This window comes from Artemia franciscana, chromosome 12, assembly GCF_032884065.1.
Source record: "Artemia franciscana chromosome 12, ASM3288406v1, whole genome shotgun sequence".
Lineage (NCBI taxonomy): Eukaryota > Metazoa > Arthropoda > Branchiopoda > Anostraca > Artemiidae > Artemia > Artemia franciscana.
In genome coordinates, this window is record NC_088874.1 from 29,343,499 (window position 1) to 29,358,236 (window position 14,738).

General features: G+C 35.4%; 1 protein-coding gene across 3 annotated transcripts in view; it reads left to right on the forward strand.

Annotated features, from left to right (window-relative positions):
- Window positions 1–3,116: 3,116 nt before the first annotated feature.
- LOC136033968 (5-hydroxytryptamine receptor 4-like) overlaps window positions 3,117–14,738 on the forward strand; it is a 106,065-nt gene continuing 94,443 nt past the window's right edge. For 2 of the 3 annotated variants that reach the window (XR_010619068.1, XM_065714994.1), the window contains exon 1: window positions 3,117–3,189. The gene's annotated coding sequence lies outside the window, so the exon portion shown is untranslated. The remainder of the gene's footprint in view (window positions 3,190–14,738) is intronic. The other variant, XM_065714996.1, reaches the window with a different exon arrangement.

Sequence of the window (14,738 nt, forward strand, 5' to 3'; positions counted from 1 at the left end):
ATTTCTACTTCTGCGTTAGGTACTCTAGGTTTCATATTGCCATTGATAGCACCTTCAATGTCCAAAAGAGTAAAAGCATCCATTACTAAGGAATATGCCAAGAATAATATCCGCAATGTTGACACACTGAACTTTTTTTCAATACTGTGGTGAGCGAACCCTAAGATCTAACAAGCCAAGTGTCGTTGACCTTCAAAATTAGTTTTTGCTGGATAAAGAAGGTCTACCGGAATTAAAACTAATAACGTAATATTCCTTCTTCTTGACCTGTAAATATTAAACCATGATTATTTTTATTAATCGGGGCTTCCCCGCTTGACTAGCGGTCACTAAAAAGTTCTATTTCGTAACAACCAAAGAAACCATGGTTTTGCAGGGGATCCTGAAGGTTTTTCATGGCCCTCATGGGTTTTTAAACACGATCAAAGAAACTATGATGTAATATCTACTTATGCACACTGACTAATGGACCCTCACAAGGTCCAGGTACAGGTGCTTATGTAACAAGCACCTGCATCTTTTAAAAAACAAACCCTATTATTGAACAAGCAAATAAATCCAGGATTACCTTTACAGGTGCACTATAATATTGCGTAAGACCCTAATGCGCTTAATAACATCTTGAGGGGATAGTAGCTCCAATTGTACATCCCCTTTCCGTGCGGTTAGATCCAAAGGACCCTACCTACTCACAGATACGTATTTATTTGGCTTTTGTCCGTTTTTCTTTGTTCCTTTTTTCGTTTTTTACGAGGGGTCATTTCGAAAAATTTTCCTAGAAGATCGGAAGAGGTCATTATAACTGAAATTAAAAGTTATACTGGCTTTTTTAGTGAATAAAAAGCATAGAGGGTAACTAGCCCCCTACCAAGTCTCTTATTTCCCCCAAAGACATCAGATACAAATTTTTAAATAGCCATTTGGTTCAATGTAGTTAAAGTTCCATTAACGATGCCTTTAGGAATGAGTTGAACCCCATCCCACAACCCTCTTAGAACAAGTATGTAAGCAATACAATTCGCCCTTTTTTAGCACATAGTATTTTTAATTGGAAGATATATGGACATTTATTGGGGGAAGAAATTTTATGTGGGAGAGGGGGGTATTGTCTACTGGGAGAATTTTCCATAGCGAGGAAAATTCCTGGGGCAATTTTTTTAGGAGAAATTCTACACGGAGCGGGGAATTTTTAGGGCACATATTGAAAACCGGTTAGAAACTAAAAAAAAAGACAATTTTTTTTAACTGAAAGAAAGGAGTAGCAGCAAAACTTTAAACGAACAAAAAATTTTCTTTATATGAGGGACGCTGCCCTTTTTCATCCCTCGTTCTTTACGTTATTGCTTGACTTTTTGTCCCAGTCTTTTAACATTGACTCCTGAATCATAAGAGCCATTGAACTTAAATGAGGAATTATTTTAAAGAACTTCAAGAGCAAGGGACATGGAAGATTGCCCTTTAAGTAGTGCTAAAAGTTTTAATCAATATCTTCCCCTGTTAAATCGTGGAAGACCCAGCTGTTATAAGTTTCCCAGTCTCTTTGATCTGACCCTTTATGAGGTCTTAAGAGAAAGTAAATGAACAAATCGTTCTCTCACTCTAGCCTTGACCAGAGTGTCTACTGTATGCCTCGATGTTGCACTTAAAGGGTTTGGTGGTACTTAAATTGAATTCGGTTAATTTCTCTCTTGCCACTTATTAATCAGCAAACGGACGTCTGTGTCTCACCTCGGTGGTTCTTCTCACAAAGTTGGGAAATGAATTTCTTTGGAGGTAAACCTTAGCGCTTCACGTTTCCTTGGTATTACTTCTGCTTCTTCTGTAAGACTGTTATGTCAGTTTCAGAAAAAATTACACGGGTAGAGGCCATAAGAATTCTAGCAAAGTAGCTCAAGGTTGTCTTACAAAAGGGTAGATTCAGGGTCTGGCTAGATTTCCATAGCGGCTCATTGAAGCAAGATAGTAAATCCTGTCTTTACTATTTAATCGAGAGCAAAAAAGTAATGACCAAAAGGAATATAATGCTCAGCTTTCAAATAAAACATAGGCTTAGATAAAAATAGCCTCCTTGTGACAATATTGTGCAAGGGGAGTGGATAGTGATTGCAACTAAGTCCCCTTATCTCCAGGCTGTGGCCCCAACAGGCCCACAAAACTTTTGGCAAAAAATTATATACACTACTGTAACTGAATTTTCTAATTAATTAACTTTTATAACACGCTCTTTTTACAAAAGTGCCATCTGAACTCTATTTTTTAGAACCCATAATTTCTTGAGCGACTGAAAAAAGAAAGTGACATAGAGGAATTATTTTTCAGTTTAAATCGTTCCTTGTTATTTCTTCATATTTGTATTATACAACTCAATTACATTACAGAAGGCTCTAAGGTAAATGTTTAGTTTCGTTCCAAGTGCTCTAAACTAGAAACTATACTGCAAAGTAGCATAGTTTCCAGTTTAGAGGACTTAGAAATGCTAATTCTAAAAGTGAATCTATTTCTGGTTGACCCTCCTCCTCCATGGGGAAAACTAAAAATGCGTAAAGTGGGCTTGCTTACCGGTAATATTACCTTTAGAGCGAAGCGTATTAGTCCATGAGCCTCGTGGGCAGCAGGGTGAGCCTCGTTGGAGGAGGATTTTAGAAACCTAAAAAATGGATACAATTCTCTAATAATGACAAAAAACAATATGCAATCATCAGAATCTTGCTATATACAGACAGCTGTATAGTGCCGACTTTGTGCATTCTATAATAGTCTAATAACTTATAATATAAACACCAATTTTACATGTTCTATACATGTTTTACAAAATATCACGATGTTCAAATCAATAAATACTGCAATACGTAGAAGAAATGAAACTATATTTTCTTTTTCTACGCCTTATTTTCAAGTCAATGTCAGATTATATCCTTTAATAGATACTGTAACCCAATAATCTGTTCCATAAATTAATTTCAATTAGATAAAACCGGGCTTTCTACTCCCAAACACATATCAGTTCAGATTTTTCCTTATTGTTTCCCTTGCCTCGCGCTGCTCAGAGCAAGTCAGTTTGTCTGAAAGGTTGGAAAATACTAAGGACTGCTAGTGATCATATCTTGCAGTTTCTTAATGCTGCAGTGCGGAGATAGTTCTAATATTCGGAATGAGGCTATGGCTTGAGCATAGGTATCCCTTTGGAGAGTATGTAGAGTTTATTCATTTGGAAGACTGCCAAAGGCATGATTTGAAAATGAGCAAAAATGGGTATCAGGGATGTATAATGGACAGAGGCATAATTCACAAAAATGAGGGGGGAGAGTGAAATATATTTTTCAATATCTATGGGTGGGGTAAACTTGTCTTCTATTTCGGTATCTTCAATGAAAATACAAAAAAGGGCATTTTTCAAGCAAAAAACCCCAAAAGGAAATTTTCCCTTCTCAATACCCCGCTCTTTACGCTAAAGTTTTTTTACTGTTTAATAAAGTAGAATTGAGAGAAAAAGATGAACTATAGCGTAAAGAGCGGGACGTTGAGAAGGGAACAGCCCCTTTCATACACGGAGTAATTTCTGTTCGTTTTAGATTTTAATGTCGCTCCTTACTTTCAGTTAAAAAACCTAGATTTTTTTATTTAATAAAGATAAGAACGAAAAAAATTTCTCGAATTTGAAGCTCTACTTGGGTTCTGTTTCAAAAGGGACGAGCCAGGAGTATAATTATTATGTAAAGATTATTTTGTGTTTATATGCATTTTTGGGGAACAAGGAGGGGATATTTGATTTGTAGGGCCCCATTTTGTCCTAACACAACATTCAGTAATGCAAGGTTAAGGATATAGTTAATCCAAGTCATACCTCAAACTTCAATGAAAAATGGTCGGTTTTTAAATTTTATATTCTTTTTTAGAGAGCACAAATGAAAGAGCAATGCATGATGAGTTGGTTTTAAACAGGAAAAGAAAATTAAATTCAGTTTCTTTGATTAATTTTATAAAATGAATATATTATTGATAGCTCAATCTTAGCTATCTATTTCGAAATCACTTAATATTTAATTAGGCATCAGATTATCAAACCGTTCATGGTAACTAAAATAAATAAAGAGACAATCATTGTAAATAAAAGCTGAATATCCAAAAAATAGAGTTTATATAATTATATATTCATTCTGTTATTTATGCTAACCTAAAGTGTGGAAGATTCATTACTTTTAGCTGTAAGGGAAGAAACTCCCCAAAAAGGAGGAGCTTAATGAAGTTTACTCAATTAAATTCAATATGTCTGGGAATCTTAACGCGGTGCTTTCAAGCCCTAGTAACAAGCATTCAAGTTTGTATTTTTATGAAAAGAATGGCCACATCGTAATCTCTTTTAAGGAGTAATGGTATTGAAGCTGCTGAAATTGAATATTGGGACAAGATTCAGGAGATGAGCATAATTTAATGCCTTAGCAGGTTTTTAAGCAGCAAAATAGTTCGGACCGCTACAGGCTCTCGATTTTCTCTCATTTTCGATATGACACAGTATTTTTGGCCTGAGGAGTGCAAAATTACTAATGAGTAAAAACAGTGGTAAGGTTAATCTGTTTAGAACCGTCAAAAAACCATTTAGAGACTTACCATTTTTAGAAGCCTTAGTGCTTCATGGTGGTAAAGTCGTCCCTAAATAGTGTGTGATCTATTAATTTTGTTTTACACCTTTTAAAACCATTGTTATGTGCTTTTTGCCACCTTCATATCGCATTTTTTTAAACAGCATTTTTTTTTTTTTTTTTAGCAAAGTTCTTGTCGTTTTAGCTTTTTTTTTATTGTTTTGTCGACTCAGCATAAATAGTGGGCTTGATCAATCATAGGCAACACCATAGTGTTGCCTATAGCAAAGGCCAAATAACTGTTCAAAGGTCAAATAACTATGCCTCTGGTGTTGGCGAAACCCCCACAGCCCCCAGGGCGGTAGCTATGTAAGTTGCCCATTGTTAACACATAACACTTTTTATGAAAGAGGCGATCGCCTGAACTTTGAAGGAAGCTCATTTGATTTGAAATCATAAGTTCTAGTGCTCTTTTTAAGAGTCAAAAAGGATCAGAGAACAGTCAGCCCCCCCCCACGCCCTTATTTTTCCAAATGCTTCCGATAAAAATTTTGAGACAGCCGTTTTGTTGAAATTAGTTCAGAGGTCAAATAACTATGGTTCAACGTTTGATAAACCCACCACAACTCAAGTGGCTAGAGGTATAAGTTATGCTAGTTGTCATAAGGTTTTTAAGGTTTACGCTATAGTGTGACTTACAGTAAAGGCCATTAGGCTTCAAAGTTTAATATTTTTTCTCAGAGGCAATCCGTATGGAAGAGGTGGCGATATTAACTTCGGAAGGGGCTCATTTTATTGAAAATCAGAAGTTCTAGTTCTCTTTTTAACAGTCAAAAGCGATCGGAGGGTATCTAGCCCTCCCCTTTCTTATCCGTATGCATCCGATGAAAATTTTGCGATAGCCAAATCGTTCAAAATAGTCCATAGAACAAAGAACTAAACCCCCACACCCTGGGGCAAGGGCTGTGAGTAATGCAAGTTGCCCATTGTTGAAATATAAGGTATTTATGGAAGAGCCGACAATATAAGCTTTGGAGGAGGCTCATTTTATCTGAAATAGAAACTTCTAATCCTCTATTAAGAGTCAAAAGTGATCATGAGTCAAAATATTCAGATGAGCATTTTGTCCAAAATAATCTGAATATCAAATAACTATGCTTCCAGGTTTGATAAGCCTCCTCCCCTGCCCTCCGGTTAAGGGCTTTAAGTTATGCTATTTTTCCATTGTTAACAATGTTTTTCGTGGAACTAGTAGTCGCATAAACTTTAGAGGGACCTCATTGGATTGGAAATCGAAAGCTCTATTTCCGTTTTTAAGAGTCCAAAGTGGCCAAAGGGCAGCCCGCTTATGACCTTTTTTCCTCAAATGCATCTGGTCAAAATTTTGAGATTGTCATTTCGTTCAAAATAGTCCAAAGGCCAAATAACTGTGCATCTGAGTTTAAACCCCTCCAGTCCTGGGACAATGGCTGTAAGTTATGCAAGTAAATAATTTCTGAGACCACACGGGCTAATCATGACAAAACAAAAAATCGCAAAGAAGAGAGAAACGAAGACAATAACAGCCAGTGAAAAACAGAAGAAAAAGTTATGCAAATATTTTGGTTGAGACTTCCATTCAACCGTCCTCGGAGTAGAATAATAATAATAGTAATAATAATAATAATAATAATAATAATAATAATAATAATAATAATAATAATAATAATAATAATAATAATAATAATAATAATAATAATGATAATAATAATAATAATAATAATAATAATAATAATAATAATAAATGCAGATAAAAGTCCAAAGGACAATATAAAACCAAATCTCAAAATATACACTGAAACTAAAATAAAAACCCTTCCAAAGTAACAATGAAAGAGCAACATAACCCTGTTCTCACCCTTTAATGTTCAATTAAATAAAAAAAACTAATTTTTTTAGCTGAAAGTAAGGAGCGAAATTAAAACTTAAAACGAACAGAAATTACTCCGTATATGAAATGGGTTGTCCCCTCCGCAATCCCTCGCTCTTTACGCTAAAGCTTTTAATTGTTTAAAAAAATAGAATTGTGGCAAAGAGTCAAACTTTAGCGTAAAGAGCGAGGGATTGTGGAGGGGACAACCCATTTCATATACGGAGTAATTTCTGTTCGTTTTAAGTTTTAATGTCGCTCCTTACTTTCAGCTAAAAAAATAGTTTTTTTTTATTTAATTTCTGAACGTTTTTGAATTAATGCATGTTTGGTTTTGGCTCTCCTCACATAAATTATTAAAATGAAATTTGTATATTAATTCTTTTTTTGGCTAAATGGCTTTCTCTTAGTTTCGATCAGGCGATTTTGAGAAATAAAGGGTGGAGAAGGAGGTCTAGTTGCCCTCCAATTTTTCGGTTACTTAAGAATGCAACTAGAACTTTTAATTTTTAACGAATGTTTTTATTAGTAAAAAATATACGTAACTTAAGAATTAACTTACGAAACAAGCTTTCATAATCTTATATTTTTATTATGTATACGAGGGGGTTTGTACCCTCGTTAATACCTCGCTCTTTACACTAAATCGTAAGTTTTGTCCCAATTCTTTAAGAATGACCCCTGAATCAGAAAGGCCGTAGAATAAATAGTTTAAATTACTAAAAATACTTTAGCATAAAGAGCGAGGTATTTATCTCCTCCTAAATACCTCGCTCTTTATGCTAAAGTATTTTTAGAACCCCTCATTTGCGTAATAATCTCTGTTCGTTTTAAGTTTCAATGCTACCCCCTCCTTTCATTTGAAAAAACGTTTTCATATTTATTTTTCATTGTTTTCTTATAGTAATGCTAGAAAATCCTGCGCCCTTTCATTGAATTTTTCTTCCCCCATGACAGATTCCTCCAAGGAAAGATCCTCCAACATAGTCCCCTCCCCTCAGCCCCACCCCCAAACAAAATAAAATCCCCTTGAAAACGTCTGTACACTTCCCAATAACCATTACTATATGTAAACACTGGTCAAAGTTTGTAACTTGCAGCCCCTCCCCCAGGGATTGTGGGGGAGTAAGTCATCTCCAAAGACATAGTTCTTATGGTTTTTGACTATGCTGAACAAAATGGCTCGAAATTTTGATTTGTTGACGTTGAAAAAAATGAGCGTGGGAGGGGGCCTAGATGCCCTCCAATTTTTTTGGTCACTTAAAAAGGGCTCTAGAACTTTTTATTTCCGTTAAAATGAGCCCTCTTGCGACATTTTAGGACCACTTGGTCGATACGATGACCCCTGGGAAAAAAAAGAAAGAAAGAAAAAAAAAAATAAAATAAACACGCACACGTGATTTGTCTTCTGGCAAAAAATACGAAATTCCACATTTTTGTAGATAGGAGCTTGAAACTTCTACAGTAGGGTTTTCTGATACGCTGAATCTGATGGTGTCATTTTCGTTAAGTGTTTCCCCCTATTTTCTTAAATAAGGCAAATTTTTTCAGGCTCATAACTTTTGATGGGTAAGACTAAACTTGATTAAACTTATATATTTAAAATCAGCATTAAAATGCAATTCTTTTGATGTAGCTATTGATATCAAAATTCAATTTTTTAGAGTTTTGGTTACTATTGAGCCGGGTCGCTCCTTACAGTTCGTTACCACGAACTGTTTGATATAGCTCAAAGGTTAGATATCTATGCCTCTAGGGCTGACACACCTTCCTCCAGCCTTCGGGCAAGAGCTATAGGTTATGCGATTTGTTCATTGTTACCATATAAGGGTTTTTATTGGAAAAGAGGGCATGTTTGATCCTGGGTCTCCAAAAACGCTTAGGGTATTAATGTGAAGCCTTCACGAAATGTTAAAAGGGGATCTAAATCACAACCAAAACGCTCTATGTGATTTGCTAACCTAATACTGGAGGTATTAGGTTGGCAATTTTAAACTATATTGAGGAGATGTTGAAGAAAGATTGGTGAACATTCTTCAAGGTGAAACCTTGAAGAATGTTCAGGGGTACGTTATATTAAATCAAAAGAAATTATGAACATCCAGTCTCTCAAAAAGGATGCTTTACATCATTTTAAGAACGGTTGAGGGTAGTGAATTTGAACTTTCAGGACATGTTGGAGGATGTAAGAAAGTGGTTGGAGGGGCCACCAGCCTCCTCCCATGCATTTTTGATTTTAGTTATTCCAAAAATGTTTGATCAAAATTTTGAAATGCACAAATACACATCTTGTTAAATATAGTCAAAAAGGTCCGATAACAATGCATATGAGGATAATATCCCCCCCCACACGGATTTGAAGAGGGATGGTGAGCACAATAAAACACACTGTGTGCGTGCTGATTGTCAGAAGGGTGTGTAATCACTATCAAAGGAACAGCTGAGGGCATTCAGGTGAAAATTTTTGGGGATGTTGAAGATCTATTTGAGAAAAAATAAACCTAAATGTGTAATCTTATTCTTTAAGTAGTGAAAAACAAAGGTAAACAATTACGGAAAACTTAACTGATCGCGAAGGGTGTTCCTAGGGGGTTGATTCCCCCTCAAATATAGGACAATATTAATGAAAACTACTCCATCAAATCAAATTTGTCAAATCGAAACGATGTAATGCAATAAAAAGTTACATATCAGGAGAAGTATCTTTTTTTTCTTCTTAATTGGTCCACTTCCCAAAAATCAAAACATATCCCCCAATAAAAATAGAGATCATCACAAATAATGAAATTATCATATAAGAATTAACGAAGATTAAACTTTTAACATTCAAAAATATTGCTACTGATGCTAATTTTTTATTTTAGACTATAAAGTTTCATAAACAACTGGAAAGATTACGGTTCAACCCATCCTTTTTAGGTATCCTCAAAAGGTTGTAGTGAGTGCTGTTGTAACTCTGCAACAAAGATATTTGCTAAAGCTTTTCCCATTAACTACTTTTTCTTTTTTTTCTTCTTTGGAAGCCTTTGTTTGAGACTCAGAGCTCGAAATTAAACCAGACAAAGCTTTCTTACAACAAAAAGCTTTTTGTCCGTTTGTTTGTGATAGAATGGCAAAAATTACTGGGTTTTAAACAACGAAAAAATGTTTGAAGTAGCGAGATTTGAGAAAAATCCAAATGAGCATTGCTGTACCTTACCTGTTGGCTCAATTGAAGTCCAAGGAGCGTTGGCAACTAATAAGAATGAGAACTTAAGCTAGTGTCAAGAAAAGAATCAGCACTGCCATCTAATATTTTGTATTTCTTGGCATTTTCTGAGCTTCGTAATTGTGTTTCTTTTCAGGATGTGAGATCATTACCTATTACTACACTACTCTTACTAGTTATTAAATAAAAGAAGAAAAAAACAAGTTTTATTTTAACTGAAAGTAAGGAGTGACATTATAACTTAAAACAAACAAAAATTATTCCGTATATGAAAGGGGCTGTCCCCTCCTCAACGCATCACTCTTTCCGCTAAAGTTTGACTCTTTGTCATAGCTCTACTTTTTATAGCAATAAAAACTTTAGTGTAAAGAGCAGCGCTTTGAGGAAGGGACAGCCCCTTTCATATAAGGAATAATTTTTGTTCGTTTTAAGTTTTAATGTCGCTCTTCATTTTCAGTTAATAAAAAACTTGTGTTTTTTAATTTAATTTCTGAAGGTTTTTCAAGTAATGTAGGTTCAGACTTAAGTCACCGTACATGAAAAGTTAAAAGGAAATTTACATATTAATTTTGGTAGACTCGTTTCGTCTATGAAGGGTTGTCCCCTCCTCAACACCTTTTTCGTTAAGTAAAGCTCTTAGCACTTTTAAAAGAGCTTCCATTTCTAATTAAATGACCCCCGTGTTTCAGCAGTTGTCCATAAAAATTGGGACAAACAGTCAAACTTTAGCGTAAACAGCAAGATATTGAGGAGGGGGAAACCCTTCTTATATGAAATAATTTATGTTCTTTTTCAAAATTATGCCGGTAAATCTGACCCTCTATGCAATAGACCCCTCCCATTCACGGAAAACTCCTCCTTGGAATTATCATCCAACTTAAGGTGCATCCCTCCCCCGTCAAATTTTCTTCAGAAAGTTCCATCCTCGCTGAAAATCCTCTATCCCTGTAAAATTGCTTGCGGACGATTCAGCCTAAAAAATTCTTCTTAGCCATCTTTCATTTGAATAAGATTTTAGTTGCTAATAGGTTTCTCGACCACTCCAGAAATGCCTCTTACCATGGTAATTATTTCCCAGAACTCAAAACACGTAGAAAAATCCCCCGGATAATTTCCCCTGGACATCTTCAAATGAAAAATTTGGCAAAGAGAATGTAAGACAATTAAAAAGAATTTCGTGTAGTAATTTTGTCAAATCACCCCAGTGTAACATTTCCACCGGAATATTCACCCTCCAGAAATTTCCCTCCCCACGGAATATTCTCCCTATAGAAAGCCACTTGAAGCACAACCCCTTCCCCTTATAAGAATATCATTAGGCTATACTTCCTATTAAAAAATAGTATTCGTAAACAATGGTTGAATTTCATAACTTACATGCCTCTCCCCATGAACTTTGGGGCTAATTTTACAATTAAAGACATAACTATTTGATCTTTCAACTATTATCTAAAACGGCTATCTCAAAATTTTGATTAGATAATTTTGGGGGAAAAGGGCGTAGTAGGGGGCCCAGTTGCCCTCCAATCTTTTTGATCACTTGAAAAGGGCACTAGAACTTTTTATTTCCGTTTGAATACACCCTCTCCTGATCTTTTAGGACAATTTGTTTGATACAGTCACCCCTGGAAAAAATTACGTAAACAAGGATCCTTAATCTTTGACAGATAACACTAAACTGGATGAATCTTATGTATTTCGGAATCAGCATAATAATCTGATTCCTATGATATGTCTTTTGATATTAAAATTTTGTTTTGTAGAGATTTAATAAAAAAAATAAAAAAAATTTAACGGAAAGTAAGGAGCGACATTAAAACTTAAAACGAACAGAAATTACTTCGTACACGAAAGGGACTGCTTCCTCATCAGCGCCCCACTCTTTACGCTAAAGTTTGACTCTTTCTCTTAACTCTATTTTTTAAAACAGCATAAATCTTTAGCGTAAAGAGCGGGGCTTTGATGAGGAAGCAGCCCCTTTCATATACGAAGTAATTTCTGTTCGTTTTAAGTTTTAATGTCGCTCCTTACTTTCCGTTAAAAAACTTGTTTGTTTTTATATAATTTCTGAACGTTTTTGAATCAATTCATGTTTTGATTTTGGCTCTCCGCAGATGAAAAATTAAAACGAAACTTGCATATTTTTTTTTTGGCTAAATGGCTTTCTCGTAGTTTTGATCTAATAATTTTGAGAAAAAAGGAGCGGGGGAGGAGGCCTAGTTGCCCTCCGTTTTTTTTTTGGTTACTTAAAAAGGCAACTAGAATTTTAAATTTTTTACGAATGTTTTTATTAGTGAAAGATATACGTAACTTACAAAATAGCTTACGCAACGAACTTCTGTATTCTCATGTTTTTATTACGTATATGAGAGGGTTCACCCCCTCGTCTGTACCTAGCTCTTTACACTAAAGCTTAAATTTTGTCCCAATTTCTTAAGAATGACCCCTGAATCACAAAAGCCGTAGAATAAATAGTTGAAATTACTAAAAATACTTTAGCGTAAAGAGCGAGGTATTAGGAGGAGGTGAGCCCATCATATGCGTAAAAATTTCTGTTCGTTTTAAGTTGCTTCTCCTTACTTTCAGTTGAAAAAACTTTTTCATATTTATTTTTTCATTGTTTTTTTTTTTTTAAATAATACTAGAAAATCCTGCGCTCCCTTCATGAAAATTTTCTTCCCCTATGAAAAATTCCTCCAAGGAAAGTTCCCCCAACATATCCCCCTCTTCTCAACCCCCCTCCCCAAACCTAAAAATTCCCCTGAAAACGTAAGTACACTTCCAAATAACCATTACTATATGTAAGCACTGGTCAAAGTTTATAACTTGTAACCTCTCCCAAGGGGACTGTGGAGGAGTAAGTCGTCCTCAAAGATATAGTTATAAGTTTTTTGACTACGCTGAATAAAATGGCTGTCTCAGAATTTTGATCTGGTGACTTTGGGAAAATAATTAGCATGGGAGGGGGCCTAGGTGCCCTCCAATTTTTTGGTCACTTAAAAAGGGCACTAGAACTTTTTACTTCCTTTAGAATGAGCCCTCTCGCAAGATTCCTCACAAGGTAGGACCACTGGGTCGATACGATCACCCCTGGGGAAAAAACAAACAAAAAAACAAACAAACAGACAAATAAACAAGCACCCGTGATCTGCCTTCTGGCAAAAGACATAGGACATAGACATAGACATACATATAGTTAGAAATTAAAACGAAATTTGCATATTAATTTTTTGGCTAAATGGCTTTCTCATAGTTTTGATCGGAAGATTTGAGAAAAAATGGGAGAGGGAGGAGGCCTAGTAGCCCTCCAATTTTTCGATTACCTAAAAAGGCAACTAGAACTTTTAATTGTTTACGAACGTTTTCATTAGTAAAAAATATACGTAACTTACGAATCAACTTACGTAACAAACTTCTATGTTTGTATGTTTTTCTTGCGTATATGAGGGGGTTCACCCCTCATCGATACCTCGCTCTTTACACTGAAGCTTAAATTTTGTCCCAATTCTTTAAGAATGACCTCTGAATCACAAAGGCCGTAGAATAAATAGTTGAAATTACTAAAATTACTCTAGTGTAAAGGCTGGGGTATTGCGAGGAGGTAAACCCCTCATATGCGTAATAATTTCTGTTCGTTTCAAGTTTTGATTCTGCTCCTTACTTTCAGTAGAAAAAAATTTTCACATTTATTTTTTCATTGTTTTTTCATATAATGCTAGAAAATCCTGCACCTTCTTCATTGAAATTCTGTTCCCCCATGAGAAGTTCCTCCGTGAAAATATCCTACCACATAACCCCCCTCTCAACTCTCTCCCCTAAACCCAAAAAATCCCCCTTCCTGTACACTTCCCAGGAACCATTACTATATGTAAACACAGTTCAAAGTTTATAACTTGCAGCCCCTCCCACGGAGTCTGCGGGGGAGTAAGTCGTCCCCAAAGACATAGTTATTAGGTTTTTCGACTATGGTGAATAAAATGGCTATCTCATAATTTTGATCCGGTGACTTCGGGGAAAAATTGAGTGTTAGAGAGGGCCTAGGGGCCCTCCAATTTTTTTGTTCACTTAAAAAGGGCACTAGAACTTTTATTTTCCATTAAAATGAGCCCTCTCGCGACATTATAGGACCACTGAGTCGATACGATCACTCCCGAAAAAAAACAAGAAAAAAACAACTCATAAACAAGCATCCGTGACTTGTCTTCTGGCAAAAAATGCCAAATTCCACATTTTTGTAGATAGGAGCTTGAAACTTCTATTGTATGAACTATAGGGGTTGTTTCCCCCTATTTTCGAAAGTGAGGCAAATTTTCTCAGGCTCGTTACTTTTGAGGGGTAAAACTAATCTTGATGAAAGATATATATTTAAAATCAGCATTAAAATGTGATTACTTTGATGTAGCTATTGGTATCAAAATTCCATTTTTTAGAGTTTCGGTTACTATTGAACCGGGTCGCTCCTTACTACAGTTCGTTACCACGAACTGTTTGATGAGTCATCACTTACTTACTTTTTGTCGCCACGAGCTGTTTGACACTAACTGCACTAATTGTTTCTTATTACTACCTGAAAAAAGGAAAAAGGAAAATGAAAAAAGAAAAAATGCTGAAAGGCGTTGGGGGTTTTTCAATTGTTTCCACTCTTGTGCAGTGGAGTTACCCATGTGCATCGTTGAAAATAAATTTCATGACGACCACGGCCCCAAAATTCGCACTGTATCTGCTTCGTCATCATTCCTTAAAGTAATCCCTATGTTTTCTAAGCTAATTTTTCACAGAAGAACATCGAATAGGTTGAAACTTAGCTTATATTCCCGATTGAAAGCAAAATTCTCTTAAATTCACTAACAAATAGCAATCCGAATACCAATCAAAGGCTCGTTATATAACTAAATAAAAAAAAAAAAAAGGTTTTTTAACTGAAAGTAAGGAACGACATTAAAACTTAAAACGAACAGAGATTACTCCATATATGAAAGGGGCTTTTCTTCCTCAACGCCCCGCCCTTTACACTAAAGTTTGACTCTTCCTCTCAATGCTA